The sequence below is a fragment of the Anomaloglossus baeobatrachus genome, chromosome 3 (genome assembly GCF_048569485.1).
Source record: "Anomaloglossus baeobatrachus isolate aAnoBae1 chromosome 3, aAnoBae1.hap1, whole genome shotgun sequence".
NCBI classification, from domain to species: domain Eukaryota; kingdom Metazoa; phylum Chordata; class Amphibia; order Anura; family Aromobatidae; genus Anomaloglossus; species Anomaloglossus baeobatrachus.
The window spans coordinates 329,718,481-329,735,200 of record NC_134355.1 but is presented as its reverse complement, the minus strand read 5'-3'; positions in this window follow the sequence as shown (position 1 = coordinate 329,735,200).

Genomic DNA, 16,720 nt, shown 5'->3' with positions numbered 1-16,720 from the left:
ATATCCAGCAATCAAAATACAGGGAAGCCCATTTTGTTTTTAGTTATTTAAATAAATAATTAAAAAAAATATATATGGGCTCCCGCTGCATTTTTTGTATTGCTAGCTAAGGGTAATCCAAGCAGCTACTGGCTGCTAACCCCCACTGCTTGGTGTTACCTTCACTGGCAATGGAAAATCCAGGGAAGCATTTTTTATTTTTTTTGCCAAAAAACTACAAAAAAAGGACGTGAGCTTCGCCATATTTTTGTATGCTAGCCAGGTATAGCAGGCAGGTGCTGGAAGAGAAGAGTTGGATACAGCGCCAGAAGATGGCGCTTCTATGAAAGTGCCATTTTCTGAGGCAGCTGCAGACTGCAATTCGCAGCAGTGGGGCCCAGAAAGCTCAGGCCAACCTGTGCTGCAGATTCCAATCCCCAGCTGCCTAGTTGTACCTGGCTGGACACAAAAATGGGACGAAGCCTACGTCATTTGTTTTCTAATTATTTCATGAAATTCATGAAATAATAAAAAAAGGGCTTCCGTTTATTTTTGGTATCTTTTATCTTGTAGTTCTGCAGCTGCTGTCTGTCTGTATGGAGAAGAGCAGACAGCAGCTGCAGAACTACAAGGCTCAGCATACTCCATCCAGGACTGTATGCAGAAGTTTTTTGCCCACCAAAAAAATGACGTGGGCTTCGCCATATTTTTGTATGCTAGCCAGGTACAGCAGGCAGGCACGGGCTGCCTCCAACCCCCAGTTGCCTATTTGTACCCGGCTGGGAACCAGAAATATAGGGAAGCCCGTTTTTTTTAATTATTTCACTTATTTCATGAAATAATTAAAAAACAAATGACGTGGGCTTCGCCCCATTTTTGTGTCCAGCCGGGTACAACTAGGCAGCTGGGGATTGGAATCCGCAGCACAGGTTAGCCTGAGGTTTCTGGGCGCCTCTGCTGCGAATTGCAGTCCGCAGACGCCCCAGAAAATGGCGCTTTCATAGAAGCGCCATTATCTGGCGCTGTATCCAACTCTTCCAACAGGCCTGAAGCCGGGTGGCTTGTTGGGTAATAATGAGTTAATACTAGCTTTGTTTTACTAGCTAGTATTAAGCCAGAGATTCTTAATGTCAGGCACGTTTGACCATTAAAAATCTCCAATAAAGGGTTAAAAAAAAGACACCACACAAAGAAAAAATACTTTAATAGAAATAAATACACAGACACATTAGAGACTCCATCTTTATTACCCCCTGTCAGCCCTCCACGATCCATGGTCTTCTGTGTTCTCGTTCAACAAATGCAGCTCTGCTCCATCACTGCTGCATGGGGGAAGACGCTGCTTCCCGTGCAGCCTTCACTCCGTGAGTGATCAGTGCTGCTGGCTGTCAGCGGTAACAGCGGTAATGCTGACAGACGCGTTACCATAGCAACTGTGCTCCCGGAGCCGCGGTTAGCGTTGACGTCACCGCTAACTGCGTTGCTATGGCAACGGTGATCTCCGTTAATGACCGGCTGTGTCAGCCGGTCCCTAACGGAACGGGGAGTCGACCGTGTGCTGGAGCATGTCGCCGGTACACGGCGATACACAAATATGCACCGTGGACCGGAGAGTGCAATGACAGGTCCTACATGACGCGTCATAGTCATGTGACCAGTCTGTAGCCAATGAGATAATAGCCATGTGACTGGTCACATGGCTATTTTGACGTCACGATAGGTCCTGCATCACTGCTGGCAGTGCTGGTCACCGGGAGGATTCAGCGATCATCAGATGAAATAGCGGCAGGAGACAGAGTGCAGGAGGGATCGCGGGGACCGGTAAGTGTTATGGCAATGTTTAGTAACTGTATGTGTACATTTATAATGCGTTTTTATGTGTTTGTGATTGCCTCCCATTATATCCTATTGGTTTGAGTTCGGTTCGTCGAACGTTCGCCGAACTGAACTCGAACGAGACCTCCGTTCGACGAACCGAACTCGAGCCGAACCACGGCCGGTTCGCTCATCTCTAGAGCCAACATTCAAAAGAAACTGTCTTGATAACCCTGAGGCCCTGTCAAAAAACCTACGAATGTCGGCAGATTTATAACCCCCACTCTGAAATCGAAAAGGATTGAAGATTGTTTCTGAAACGTATCCTCGTCTGAACAAATCCTATGGGCGTGATAAAAGGTTATATGGGAAATAGGGGAGGCAGTGTAAAACGTAGACTCCTCCAGAAAGACCCCTTTTGGATGGTCATTTTGGATATGATCTCACCTCGGGGTCTCAATGAAGCTCTAGTTTTAAGTCCTTTTTGTAGTTTTGGTGCTTTCTATACGTGGAGTTTCTCCAATTTTGGTTTTATGTTGCTTTTAATTTATTCTTTGCATATCTTTTTCGGTACTCCTTTGCAACAGTGTACGTTATATTTCATGCATGCAATTGTTTACACTCATCTGATCTTCTATGTGGCCACTGATCAACATGTTTTGGTGGCGGGCACGGGGCAGGCAGTGATTGTAGTCATGAGTGTAGGGGGAACAACAGGTCACAACACAGCCTGTCATTAACCCCTCCCCGTCACTGCACCACACACAGGAGGACTCTGTAACAGTTTCAGGCAGCATTACATTCACATGAAAATAAAGTCCAGTAACATTCTCTTCTCTTAAACAACATTATTTCCCTTTGTTTTCAGCAACCTCTCGGTCTGCGCTTCACCAGTACCAGTATTCTTCCCATAGGGGTTCCTTACATATTTTCTCTTATATTTAATTTAATAGCAGTCCATATCTCTGGCACCTGGGTACTCTCTGTCATCTCTAAGCCTCTCCTCCCATCACTGCACTTCACACTGGCACGAACCGGGTCATAAAGTCCATTGGGCCTCTTCACTCCACCCACAGGGGACACTATCACGTAAGAAGGGCAACAACCAACAGGGCTCACCCATCCGTGCCCAAGCCATCCAGCCATACCCTTCTGCCTGAGGGCACACTGACCTTTCAATGAGTGCAGAATTCTTTGAGTTTTAGCAGCCAGGCAAAACAGATGCCAGACCCATGACTGTAGGACTAAACCCTTCTACTTGGGGGACACGGTTGACCAATCCGGACTGCATCCTGCACATCACAGCTACAGACGTGACCCATAGGATCAGAATGTTCATAGTGGGGACTATATCTTTTACATCTTTCCAGGGACTCTCTCCTACTGTCTACTTCCTATATCACCCTTTTATACATGCTGCTCTTCTCCTCTGTCTTAACTTTTTCCCTGCTCACCCAGGTGCCAGGACAGCTGTGCTACAACACTGGCACCTGGTGGCTTTTTATACAATTCACATGCACATTATACATTACACTTACATTTTACATAGACCATCAGAGTGCCAGCTACTTCTGCAGGGGTGGGCATTAACCCTGACCTCTCTACAATTTCACACATACCTCCCAACCGTCCCAGATTCAGCAGGACTGTCCCAATTTGAGGACTACCTCCCGCAAGCCTGTTGACCACAGCTGTTGTCCCACCTCCTCCCCTCAGTAAACAAATTAACTGAAGACAAGCATCTGCTCTGATTTCCCCATACAGGGCTAGAATTCATGAACATGTGAGATCTTTGTCCATAGGCAGCTCTCTACCATTGATTGAGCTGCTGCTGTAATGAGAGGTGTAACAGGATTTGGTAATCTTGACCTCTATATTACAGGCAGCAGCAAGAGAGAGAGGAGAGAGGGGAGTGAGTGAGAAAGAGAGAGAGAGAGAAAGAAGGATAGATATTAGATCGATAAATAGATAGAAAGAGGGATATATAATAAATAGATAGAAAGAGGAATTGATAATAGATAGATAGAAAGAGCGATAGATGATAGATAGAAAGAGAGATAGCTGATAAATAGACAGATATTAGATAGGTAGATAGAAAGAGGGATAGAAAATAAATAGATAGAAAGAGGGATAGATAATAGATAGTAACGCACCCATGGGGCCAGGGGTTGTACTCATCACCGGGTCGGTGATGGTGGTTTGGAATGTCACAGCGGCCTTGCCCGGCTTCGTGGCCCCGAGGTGTCAATAAAAGATGGGTATGAGAATGTTGGGAGTAGTTGTCTTTTGTGACGCCACCTGTGGTATGTGGCTATGAAGAGAGCCTCCGCTGCGGGATGTCGCTTACTTCTGGGGCTCATGGTATGACGCAGCTCGGGTGTTTCAGCTCTCCACAGGTAGAACTATGGCCCAGGAAGGATGATGAGTGTGGTAGTCTATAGCGTCGGAGCGTAGGGGCGCCGTCGCCAGCAATGACAGGGATGATATAGGGGCTGTGCTTCAAGTTCTTTACTCACTGTCAGATTATCGCCCCTGAAGTGCCGGTTTTCACCAAGATGGGCTCCAGCCGATCCCGGATAATTCGGAAGCCAGTGTTGTGGATGGTGAGCCCTTCCTCCTTGCCCGGTTTCCAATGGGTCCCCATGGCATATAGCTACACAGGATGCCCTCTCCATGGTGTTTAAACACCATCCGGTAAGCAGGCAGCACGAGTAGTTTGATGGGCCGCCCTATGGTCACGACTCCTGGCTTTACATGCTGCTCTGCCCCGGGTGCTGTTGTGGGGCAGAAGACTTGAAATCCTCTTAAGAGGACTTTAAATTCCACTTAATCTAGGGCTCTGCACCTCGTCTGCGCTAGTCCTGGGGGAACTGACTCTGTATCCCCTCAGCGACCATGTTCTCCTTTGTCCCACCAGGTCCACCGGTATTGTTGTTCTCCTGTTTGGAACTCCACTCCCCCAGCCTGTGTCTGTCTCAGGCCGGCTCCTCACTCCTTCTCCTCCTCACTACTCACTAACTGATTCCTCTACTTCCTCTCTTTCCCCGGACATCACCGCTCCCCTCCTGGGTCCCTAGACTAGTGGGTGGGAAAGCCCTTACCATTAGGTGGCCATCCATGTGACCCAACCCTAGCCTGGTCCCCAGTTAGAAAAGGGCAATGGTGTGTATGTGTGAATGAGTGATGTGGAACCAGCACTGACCACCTCCGAACTCGGGATAAATACTGCACGTTAAGTCAAGCGCAATACCCTGTGGTGCCTGAAGCCTCAGGGGCACCACAATAGAAAGATAGATAGATAGATTATTTTGCTCCTATAAAACTACTATAAAGAAATGAAGAAACAATGACAAAAATATATTTTTTTTCCTCCCCTCCCTTGGAATCAAACCAGCAACTTTCAAACACATCACAGCAGCCCTCATTGTAGTAGCTGTGGAGGCACCAGTTTCAATGATGTCAGTGGAAGGACTTTACATAGATGAACCTGCATTGCAGCCTCAGATAACACAAAACATAGAAATGCCTTGTACAGAGCAGCATCTCTGTGTCCTGTATTCTCGAGGGAAAGTAAAATATTTTATATTTCTAACAATAAAATTACTAAAAAAAAAATAAAAAAAATAGAGTAATATAATTTTGATTGCACTTTTTTTAAAAAAAATAATAAACATCACAAATCAGCAAATAGCAGGGACATATTTGGTGTCCCTGTAATCGTAAAGAGCCAAAAAACACAGCAATCAGATTATTTATGGGACTGGAAAAAAAATGGAGCAATTGATTATTTTTCTCTATCAAAACCCACAAAAAAATGTAATAAAAATGTATTGCTGAGGCCGTGTTCACACATAGCGCAAGTGTTGTGTTTTTTCTGCTCCATGCAACACAATAGCAATATTCTCTGATTTGTGTGTTTGCTGTGTTTTTATGCCTTTTCCCTGACATTTGATACATGTTTGGTGCAGATGTGAATCCGGGTGTTTAATGCTTTTTTAATATTACAGAAAAGCTTTGATTCTGTTTAAAAATTAAACAGCATTTTTTTCACTAGCATTTTTTTCGAGCTCCACAAAGACGCCTATAGAGAAAAAACCCAATTAAAACCGCACAGTTCAGCGGTGTCATTAGACGCACCGAGGGCGTAGATTTCATGATGTCACATCCACTCTAATTGGACATTTAGTCCATGTTCACATGTAGTGTAAATGGCAGGTTTTTCTGCTGCTTTTTTTGCACATAAATTCTGCTTTGTTTAATTGTCCAAGCAAAGTGGAGGTGATTTCATGTAAAGACGCCGCTGAAGTCTGCAGATTTTTTTCTCTAGAGGTTTCTATGTAGAGTTTAAAAAATGCAAAAACTTCAGTTACTTTTATAAGTGGAGAATCCAAACTTTTCTGTACTATAAAAAAACACTTAAAAACAAAAACGGAAGAAATAATGGAGAAAAGGCATAAAAATGCAGCAAAAATACAATAATCAAAGAAGATTATCATTGTATGATTTGGTGCAGATCCAGCAAAATACAAAAAAATGCAATGTGTGAACACGGTTTCACAGACAAAAAACAGACAAAAAAACCACATGCCATATAGTGACGGTTATTAGGGATGATCGAATACCTAAATTATTCGGCTTCGCGAATATTCGAAGAATAGGCTGCCGCTATGCGAATATTCGATGCGCAATGTAAGTCTATGGGAAGCCCGAATTGTTCCAAATAGTTGTTATTCGGGTTTCCCATAGACTTACATTGTGCATCGAATATTTGCGAATATTCGAATAGTGGCGACCTATTCTGCAAATATTTGCGAAGCCGAATATTTGAGGTATTTGATCATCCCTAACGCATATATAAAGATGAGAAAGTTCTGGATGATACAACTATGAATGAATGAACAGTCGGGGGCATCTACTGAACATCTCTCACTGTCAAATGGGTGTGGTTTGGGGGCATGGCTAGGGGCGTGGTATAAAATTTGCCACGACATGCTGCGTGCGCCGCATACTTTCTCTTCCCTTTTTCTCTTCTTCAAAAGATGGTAGGTGTGGTGTCACAAGTCATCATCACCTGTCTCTGTTCGGACTAAGCGCTTATTATTGTTATTTGAGATCTCTATATATGTGTGTTCAAGGTTTATTTGGTTATTATTGATGGGTCTATCTTTATTGCTGTACAAAAATATTTTTGTATTATTGTTATATTGTGCTGCTGTTGTTTATTCATTATATTAATGCAACTTGTGTATATTTTAGGCCCTTGTATTTAAATAGTACTCACACATACTTAGTCCTTACGGTTCAGGTGTATGAATGTTACTCTCTTTCTTGCAATTTCTATAGGCACTGTTTTGCCTTATGTGTACAATATATTATTATGCACCCCTTTTTGGTTGGCTCACCTATCAACTTTTCTGGTTTCCATCAGAAACGGACGCGTCATGCGCATGCACTGTCCCGGCCTCCCATCCGGCACAGCTGTTTCTGCTCTGCCATGGGGATGGGTGGGATGACACATGGCCTCCTTCCCATCATCCTCGGAGCGCTACAGTCACGTCTTTTCGGTGGGAGGGACAACATGGCATTGAGTGCGCTGATTTGTCCTGTTCTAATTTTGGCCTCAGTCCTTGGGTATATTAAGGTACCTTGTCCCTGTATAGTCACACCTCCTGACAAAACTGCTCAGGTGAAACGTACATCGAGGTGTGTCCAGCCTTCTTCCGCCCCAGGGTTATCTTGTTCACACAGCATGTCTCAAGGTATTAGTTGGGCTTTAATCACCTGTTCATCTGCTTTATTATGTCTTTCCTGTTAGCAGATTTTATTGCACTGTCCTGTATCTGGGCACACACAGTCTGTTGCTATTGAGCTATTTACTGTGCGGATGCCATCACAGCGCTGCCCTGTTTACACATGCTCAGTATAATTTATGCTTAAACTGTTATAGTGATTGTGGTTAACTGCTCCTATGCATGCACAGCCTATACAGCATTATTTTGCATTATGTGCTTTCGTGGTGTGTACTGAGACAGTATTGCTTTGCGACTCACCTGCTAACTTGCTTCTTGCATGTTGTTGTGACATTATTGCCCCATGACACGCGGCTACTATCTTGTTATTTGATACTGGGTGTGTTTAGGAGGCTGGTTTGGTGTTTTTTACTCTGCTTCCTTCTAGTGGCTTTTTCCATCATTGCCACTTCCATTCTTTCTGCTGCTTCACCTATTTTGTAATCTTTTATAATAAATTATTTTCACTTTTGCATATCAACTGAGGTCCTGTGGTATTTTTTGGGTTTTAGCCTTTGCACTGTTTGGTTTACATCTAGGGGTAACCTCTTTTTTTTAGGTTATTGTGCTGTAAAATGGTGGTACAAAGGGCTAGGGGGCTGCAAAGCAGAAGAATTATACTTACCGAGTCTCCCGCGTGGCTGTCACTCTGCTTCTGGGTCAGCTCATTAACTCTCATACATTTTGACTGCTTCCCTCGCCCACCGTTAAGGGGGCTTTACATGTAGCGACATCGCTAGCGATGTAGCTGGTGAAAGCACCCGCCCCCGTGGGTTGTGCGTCACGGGCAAATCGCTGCCCGTGGCGCAGAACATCGTTAGGACCCGTCACATGGGACTTACCTGCCTAGTGACGTCGCTGTGGCTGGCGAACCACCTCCTTTCTAAGGGGGCGGTTCGTGCGGCATTACAGTGGCGTCACTAAGAGGCCGCCAATAGAAGCGGAGGGGCAGAGATGAGCGGGCGTAACATCCCGCCCACCTCCTTCCTTCCTCATTGTGGGCGGCCGCTGGTACGGTGATGTTCCTCGTTCCTGCGGTGTCACACGTAGCGATGTGTGCTGCCGCAGGAACGACGGACAACCAGCGTCCTGCAACAGCAACGATTTTATGAAAATTAAAGACGTGTCAACGATCAACGATAAGGTGAATATTTTTGATCGCTAATACTCGCTCGGAGCTGTTACACACAACGACGTCGCTAACGACGCCGAATGTGCGTCACGGAATCCGTGACCCCGGCGATATATCGCTACATACGTCGCTGCATGTAACGGGGTCTTTAGTCCCAGTGTCTGCTATTGGTTGCAGTCAGACCGCTTCCCAACCATGTTTGACAGCATATGTGATTAAATGGAATCACACATGCTGTCTGCGCCCTTATAGTGGTGTAAAAATAAATTTAAAAAAATTACATAGGTTCCACCGATATTGTGATACCCAGCACAGATAAAACATTCAGCTACAGGCTGCAGTCCCCAGCCGTGTGCTTATCTTGGCTGTGCATCAAAATAAGAGGGATGCTAAGAGGCTTGTTTTTAGATTATTTAAATAAATAATTTAAAAAATGTTGTTCAGTCCCCCTCAATTTTGATATCCAGACACGATAAAGCTGACAGCTGGGGGCTGGTATTCTCAGGCTAGAAGGACTTATGGGTATTGCGCCCCCCAGGCTAAAAATATCAGCTGTGACCAGTGAGGTCACTGAGTTTACCTGAGGTCACAGCTGGAGGTTCCCACGGTAGCCCAACTGTAAACTCTTTTCAGGTGAACTCATTGAACTCAGTGACCTCACCTCAGGTTAACTCATTGAGTTTAATAAGACCTGCATCATCTAGCAGAAAAATGTAATTTTTTTGCCAGGAGATGCAGATTTGGTGCAGGAAATTGGTGTATAAATTTAAGCACCAAATCTGCATGTTCTAGCAAAAAACTCACATCAAAAATCGCATCATGTTTTGTTGCGTTTTTTTGCCAGGAGATGTAGGCTTGGTGCAGTTGCGTTCTGTATAAATTCTAGCACCAAAATAATCTTTTGGCAAAACCCCCCACAGTTTTCTACCACTAGATGCCAGTCTCATTAAACTCAATGAGTTCACCTGAGGTGAGGTCACTGAGTTCTAAACTTCAGCACCAAATCTTCATCTCCTGGCAAAAAATTGCATCAAAACCGCATCGTGTCTTGATGCATTTTTTGCCAGGAGATGCAGATTTGGTGCAGGAATATAGTGTATAAATTTCAGCATCAAATCTGCATCTCCTGCCAAAAATTTGCATCAAAAATCGCATCGCGTTTTGATGTTTTTTTTGCCAGGAGCTGCAGATACGGTGCAGGAACTTGATGTATACAGTGGGTATTCAGACCCCTTTAAAATTTTCACTCTTTATTTCATTGCAGCCATTTGGAAAATTCAAAAAGGTTCATTTATTTATCATTAATGTACACTCTGCACCCCATCTTGACAGAAAAACACAGAAATGTAGAACATTTTTGGAAATTTATTAAACAAGAAAAACTGAAATATCACATGGTCATAAGTAATCAGACCCTTTGCTCAGACACTCATATTTAAGTCACATGCTGTCCATTTGCTTGTGATCCTCCTTGAGATGGTTCTACTCCTTCATTGGAATCCAGCTGTTTAATTAAACTGATAGGACTTGATTTGGAAAGGCACACACCTGTCTATATAAGACCTCACAGCTCACAGTGCATGTCAGACCAAATGAGAATCATGAGGTCAAAGGAACTGCCCAAGGAGCTCAAAGACAGAATTATGGTAAGCCACAGATCTGGCAAGGTTACAAAAACATTTCTGCAGTATTCAAGGTTCCTAAGAGCACAGTGACCTCCATAATTCTTAAATAAAAAAAGTTTGGGACCACCAGAACTCTTCCTAGGCCTGGCCGTCCAGCTAAACTGAGCAATCGTGGAAGAAGAGCCTTGGTGAGAGAGGTAAAAAAGAACCCCAAGATCACTGTGGCTGAGCTCCAGAGATGCAGTAGGGAGATGGGAGAAAGTTCCACAAAGTCAACTATCACTGCAGAACTCCAACAGTCGGGCCTTTATGACAGAGTGGCTCGAAGGAAGCCTCTATTCAGTGCAAGACATATGAAAGCCCTCATAGAGCTTGCAAAATAACACATGAAGGACTCCCAGACTATGAGAAAGGGTATGTGCGCACGTTGCTTTTTACCTGCTTTTTACCTGCTTTTTTGCTGCTTTTTCTTCTGCGCTGTTTAATGCCAAAATGGATGTGTTCTTCTATTCAAGCAAAGTCTATGGGAATTTGGGTTTCTTGTTCACACTATGTTGTTCAAAATGCTGCCTTTTTGAGGCAGAACTTTGGTCAAAAACTCAGCTTTTCAAAGAAGCAACATGTCAATTGTTTTTGCCATTTGGGTTTTGCACTGCAAAGCTGAGTTTTTGACCAAAGTTCTGCCACAAAAAGGCAGCATTTTGAACAACATAGTGTGAACAAGAAACCCAAATTCCCATAGACTTTGCTTGAATAGAAGAACACATCCATTTTGGCATTAAACAGCGCAGAAGAAAAAGCAGCAAAAAAGCAGGTAAAAAGCAGGTAAAAAGCAACGTGCGCACATACCCAAATAAGATTCTCTGGTCTGATGAGAAGACAGAACGTTTTGGTGAGAATTCTAAGCGTGTCAATAGGTTTATATGTTTCATTTTCTTATATTGTTTGTTAGTTATGTTTCTACTCTTGGTTATTTATATACCGTTTTTTTCTTCTGACAGTTCCCATACTCCAGCCTTTTGAGTTCTGACATTTGATCAACATGTCTCTTTGTGAAAACTACCAGACTCTTTGGAAGCCTCTCTTATTCTCCTTTATGCCACTGCATATGTTTACAAGGTTTTCAAACAGTGGGGCCTCATTATCCGTATATGCTATGTATACCCTTGGACTCCAGGCAATATTTCTATAATGATACGGGTGTGTTACCCTGCTGAGGGGCTCTTCCAACCCTCCTTCGGCGTCTGTCTAGCCCTGGATACATGTCTGGGAGCAAGGGTGAGACATCCCCGCTCCGACATGCGCACTGGATCCTTACGCCGAAACTTCCCTCAATCTGTGGCGTGTGTGTCGCAAAGCCCATTTCATTGGTTGACACAGAACAGGTGACCTCAGTCACATGTTCAAAAGGGATTGGTTCATCAATCACAGTACTCCTCTTGACAAAGCGAGCAACAATAACACACAAAATGCGCATTGTGGTCTTATTACCGGGAACCCCCTATGCCACTAATACAGCTTTTGTACGGGTAATTGAATTGAAAGTCTAGGATTTGGCCAGACTTGGACCGTTTATCAGGCATTACACCAGACTTGCATTCATTCCTTGGGTCACTGTACCATTTCTTTGTGGCACACGGGGCAATCTCCCAGTAATACTCATTCTGTGACCTACTGAGGTTTTATATACACATGAATGTATGGTACTTCAACATTTTCCTTCTTTTCAGTTTATTAGTAAATTATTGTTGCGCATTTAGTACTTGATTTATTTATGTGATTTATACCTATGTTATCACATTATTGTTGGTTTTGTTAGTATATAAGTGTTATCTATTAATTGTCCTAATAAAATTTACATTTTTATTACAGTACCTTTTGTCCACGATTTTCTCCTTGGTTTATAATTTGTATCTGTGGATATGTGCATTATTTACCACACTGGGGCTTTTCCCAACTTTGTTCCCTTTTGATAGTTACAAGATTATACCGCAACTGATGGAAGTTGTTTATCTTACATTACCAGCTCAATGCCACATTGATTTGGTGATGAATCCAGTGGTACAACCATTTCACCAAAGCTGCATCTTAAAATTATTATTTATTATTATAGCGCCATTTATTCCATGGCGCTTCACATGTGAAAAGGGGTATACATAGTATGGACAAGTACTATAATCATAAACAAAACAAAAACAAGGCACAGACTGGTACAGGAGGAGAGAGGACCCTGCCCTTAATGGCTCACAGTCTACAAGGGATGGATGAGGATACAGTAGGTGAGGGTAGAAATGGTCGTGCGGTGCTGTAGCCGACTGAGGGTTACGGCACGTTGTAGGCTTGTCAGAAGAGGTTGGTCTTCAAGTTACTTTTTAAGCTTGTCAAGGTAGGCGAGAGTCTGATATGTTGTGGCAGAGCATTCCAGAGTATGGGGGAGGCACGGGAGAAATCTTGGATGCGGTGGTGGGAAGAGGAGATGAGAGGGGAGTAGAGGAGATCTTGTGAGGATCGAAGGTTTCGTGTAGGTAAGTACCGGGAGACTAGGTCACAGATGTAAGGAGGAGAAAGGTTGTGGATGGCTTTGTAGGTAATGGTTAGGGTTTTGAATTGGAGTCGTTGAGCAATGGGAAGCTAGTGAAGGGATTGGCAAAGAGGAGCAGTCAGGAAGTAGCGGGGAAGCAAGTGGATTAGTCGGGCAGCATAGTGTAGAATAGATTATAGGGGTGCAAGACTGTTAAGGGTGCTTTACACGCTGTGACATCGCTAGCGATAGCTAGCGATGTCGTGCGCGATAGCACCCGCCCCCATCGCTCGTGCGACATTTAGTGATCGCTACCATAGCGAACATTATCGCTACAGCAGCGTCACACGCACATACCTTTACAGCGACGTCGCTGTGACCGCCGAACAATCCCTCCTTCATGGGGGAGGTGCGTTCGGCGTCATAGCGACGTCACTAAGCGGCCGCCCAATAGCAAAGGAGGGGAGGAGATGAGCGGCCGGAACATGCCGCCCACCTCCTTCCTTCCTTCCTCATTGCCGGTGGACGGCAGGTAAGGAGATGTTCGTTTCTCCTGCGGTGTCACACGTAGCAATGTGTGGTGCCGCAGGAACGACGAACAACCTCGCTACTGACCAGACAACGATTTTTGGTAAACGAACGACGTGTTACAGACCAACGATTTTTAACTCTTTTGCGAACGTTTAAGGTCGCTCCTAGGTGTCACACGCTGCGATGTTGCTAACGACGCCGGATGTGCGTCACAAACACCGTGACCCCGACGATATATCGTTAGTGATGTCACAGCGTGTAAAGTACCCATTGAAGGGAGGCCAGAGAGCAGGAGGTTGCAATAGTCCAGGCGGGAGATAATAAGGGCATGCACTAGGGTTTTTGCAGCTTCTTGGTAAAGGAATGTACAAATCCAGGAAATATTTTTGAGTTGGAGGTGGCAGAAGGTGAAGAGGGCTTGGGTGTGTAGCTTGAAAGAGAGAGCAGAGTCTAGAGTTACTCCCAGGCAGCGAGCACATTGGACTGGGAAGAGTGAGCAGCCATTGACATTGATGGATATGTCAGGTAGGGTGTAGATTGAGGAGGAGGAAAGACAATGAATTCTGTTTTGTTCATGTTCTGTTTCAGAAATCAAGCAGAGAAAAAGGATGAAATAGTGGGCAGACATTGTGGGAGTTTGGTTAGTAGTGAGGTGATGTCAGGTCCAGAGAGGTAAATCTGCGTATCATTAGCATAGAGGTGATGATGAAAGCTGTGGGACTCTACGAGCTGTCCCAGGCCAAAGGTGTAGATGGAGAACAGCAGTGGTCCAAGAACGGAACCTTGGGGGACATCGACAGATAGGGGGTGAGATGAGGAGGTGGTTTGAGAGTGGGAGATGCTGAAAGTCCGGTCTGTTAGGTATGAGGAGATCCAAGATAGTGCCAAATCTATGATGCCCAGAGACGAGAGAATCTGTAGTAGGAGGGAGTGGTCTACTGTGTTGAAGGCAGAAGACAGGTCCAGAGTAGTGTCGCTTGGCTTTGGCAGTTAGTAGGTCGTTGGTGACTTTAGTTAGGGCAAATTCAGTGGAATGATGCTGTCAGAAGCCAGATTGTAGCCGGTCAAAGAGGGAGCAGGAAAAGAGGTATGAGGACAATTCAAGATGGACATGCTGTTAGTTAAAATATGACAATGCCAAGACGCATGTTGCTTGTGTTAGCCTGAGTAACCTGCGCTGACTAAACATGTTACCTTAGCGGCCTGTAGTCTCTCCGGACTGATTTAAGATCGAGCACATCTGGGATATTATTGGTCAGCAATTGCAAAAGGAGTTGCCAGTAACTGAGGAGTTCATTCAGAATAGTAAAACATTCCTAAGTAAATCATTAACAACCTCACTGATTGCAGCCAAGGTGTGTAAGTGCAGGTATTTCAGCTCATGGTGCTCTTAATACTGTACAAGTTAAAATTAATGATGAACGAGCGTGCCTGCCACTGCTCAATCGAGCATCGGGTGCTCAGGTACCTCCGTTACTCAATTATCGCAGGTGCTCGAGCGTCATGCTTGAGTCCCCACGCTGCATGTTTTGCGGCTGCAAGACAGCCATTCAACATGCGGAGATTGCCTGCCATAAATGGTAATGCCGTAGCCATGTTGGCTACTGGCATTACTGTGATTGGCTGACTGCATCGTGTCATCGGGTCTTATATAAGACTCAATGACTCGATGCTCAGCACACTTACCTCTGGAAGCAATTCAGGGAGAGCTGATCTAGGAGGGTGAGCTTAAGTTACAGCAGGCATATAGGCAAGATTAACTTGCTATTGCAGTAATTGTATACCACTGCTGTGTGACGCCCTGGGCAAGCCAGGGTTCACAGGTCATACACCAACACACCCTACATCCCAGTCAGGAACATCAAAGCTAACCAAAAATCCTTGTTGCCTTCCTCCAGAGGCTGATGATTCACACCAGGGGGTGGGCCAGGCGGTTGGCTCCGCCCACCGAGGAGTTCACAGCTCTGGAGGCGGGAGAAACCAGCAGTTGAAGTCGAGCTGAGGGCTAGAGAGGAGTTGAGCCCAGGCAGGGCTAGAGTGAAGGTCAGTTTAGGAGGTGAAGGAGTCAACAAGGAGTGAAGTAAAGGAAGTAAAGTGGAAAAGGAGGAAAGCAAGAGTGGTGACAGGAAAGAAAGAGAGTGGAAAGCCTGAAGTTGGTCCAGCTGTGTGCAGGATCGGGTCAGCAAGGTCAGCAACGACGGTGACTGTCCAGAGGGGTGACTGTTCGGGAGTTCCTGGAAGGACCGCGGACGGGTAGTGACCCGGCGGTCTGGAGCAGCGTGCAAAGGACAGTCAGCACCAGGGCAGGGGCCTCTCGGACCCCGGCAAGGCTAGGAGTCGCCATAATTTGCCGAATCCGTCAGTGAAGGGGACGTCGATCCCCCAACAACCAAGTCCCGATTGAAGGCAACAGTCCAACCATTAAGGAGGAACACCGCCACCGCCAAGGCACCAGTTCCTCAGGGCCAGCGTCTGCGGGCAAAGTAGAGCTCCTCCAGTCCAGCTTGAAGCCGGGGAGCGGGTTACCGGTGGGGACCCATCGCTACCAACTTAGAAACATCAGGTGCAGGTCAGAGGGACATCACCGTTACCTACTGGGAGAGCAAGTGCAGCCATCCGTGGGAACCGTCTTTCCAGCCGTGTGGTTTACCGTAAAACTGTGTCAACGTCTCAGGCTGAGTGAGTACCACAGTGCCGCAAGGCACAGCGCTGCCCCCGCGTCCCTGCGCCCACCAGGCCCTGCATCTCCCATCTCATCACCGGGCCCCGGGATCACCAACCCCTACCCACGGAGGAGCAACGCAACACCTGGCTGCTCCGCATCACCATCCCCGGGATCCCCATATTGAGCAGCGGTGGTGAAATCACCACAACCGTGGGTGGCGTCACGGACAATAGACTATCCCCACACCCAACAACCCCCCTTTCACTCACGGGCGAGGAGTGCCGCTCGAGGACCCCCGGGATCCGGCCCACAGCTCGAGCCACCACTGAGCAGCAGCCGCTGGACCCGAGCAGAAGGGGTGAGCGTAGTGTGCTGACACCCTCCTCCCCGCCCGCGACAGCTGCACCATTAAAGCCAAAGTACTTTTCAAGGGTACATACTGTCCTTTTTCTAGTAAAATTGCTGTTACCTGTATTCAGTGTAGGGATAGTTTTGGATTACAGGCATAAAGGCAGGGTTTATTGCCTTACAGTCCTTCAATAGGTATACTGCTGCAACCTAAAAAGAAAAGTCCCTTTAAGGGCAACATATTTTCTCTTCCCTATTAAAACCAGGAAGTTTGTAGGCATATATTATATAGCTAATTTAAAATGTGCAAGGCTT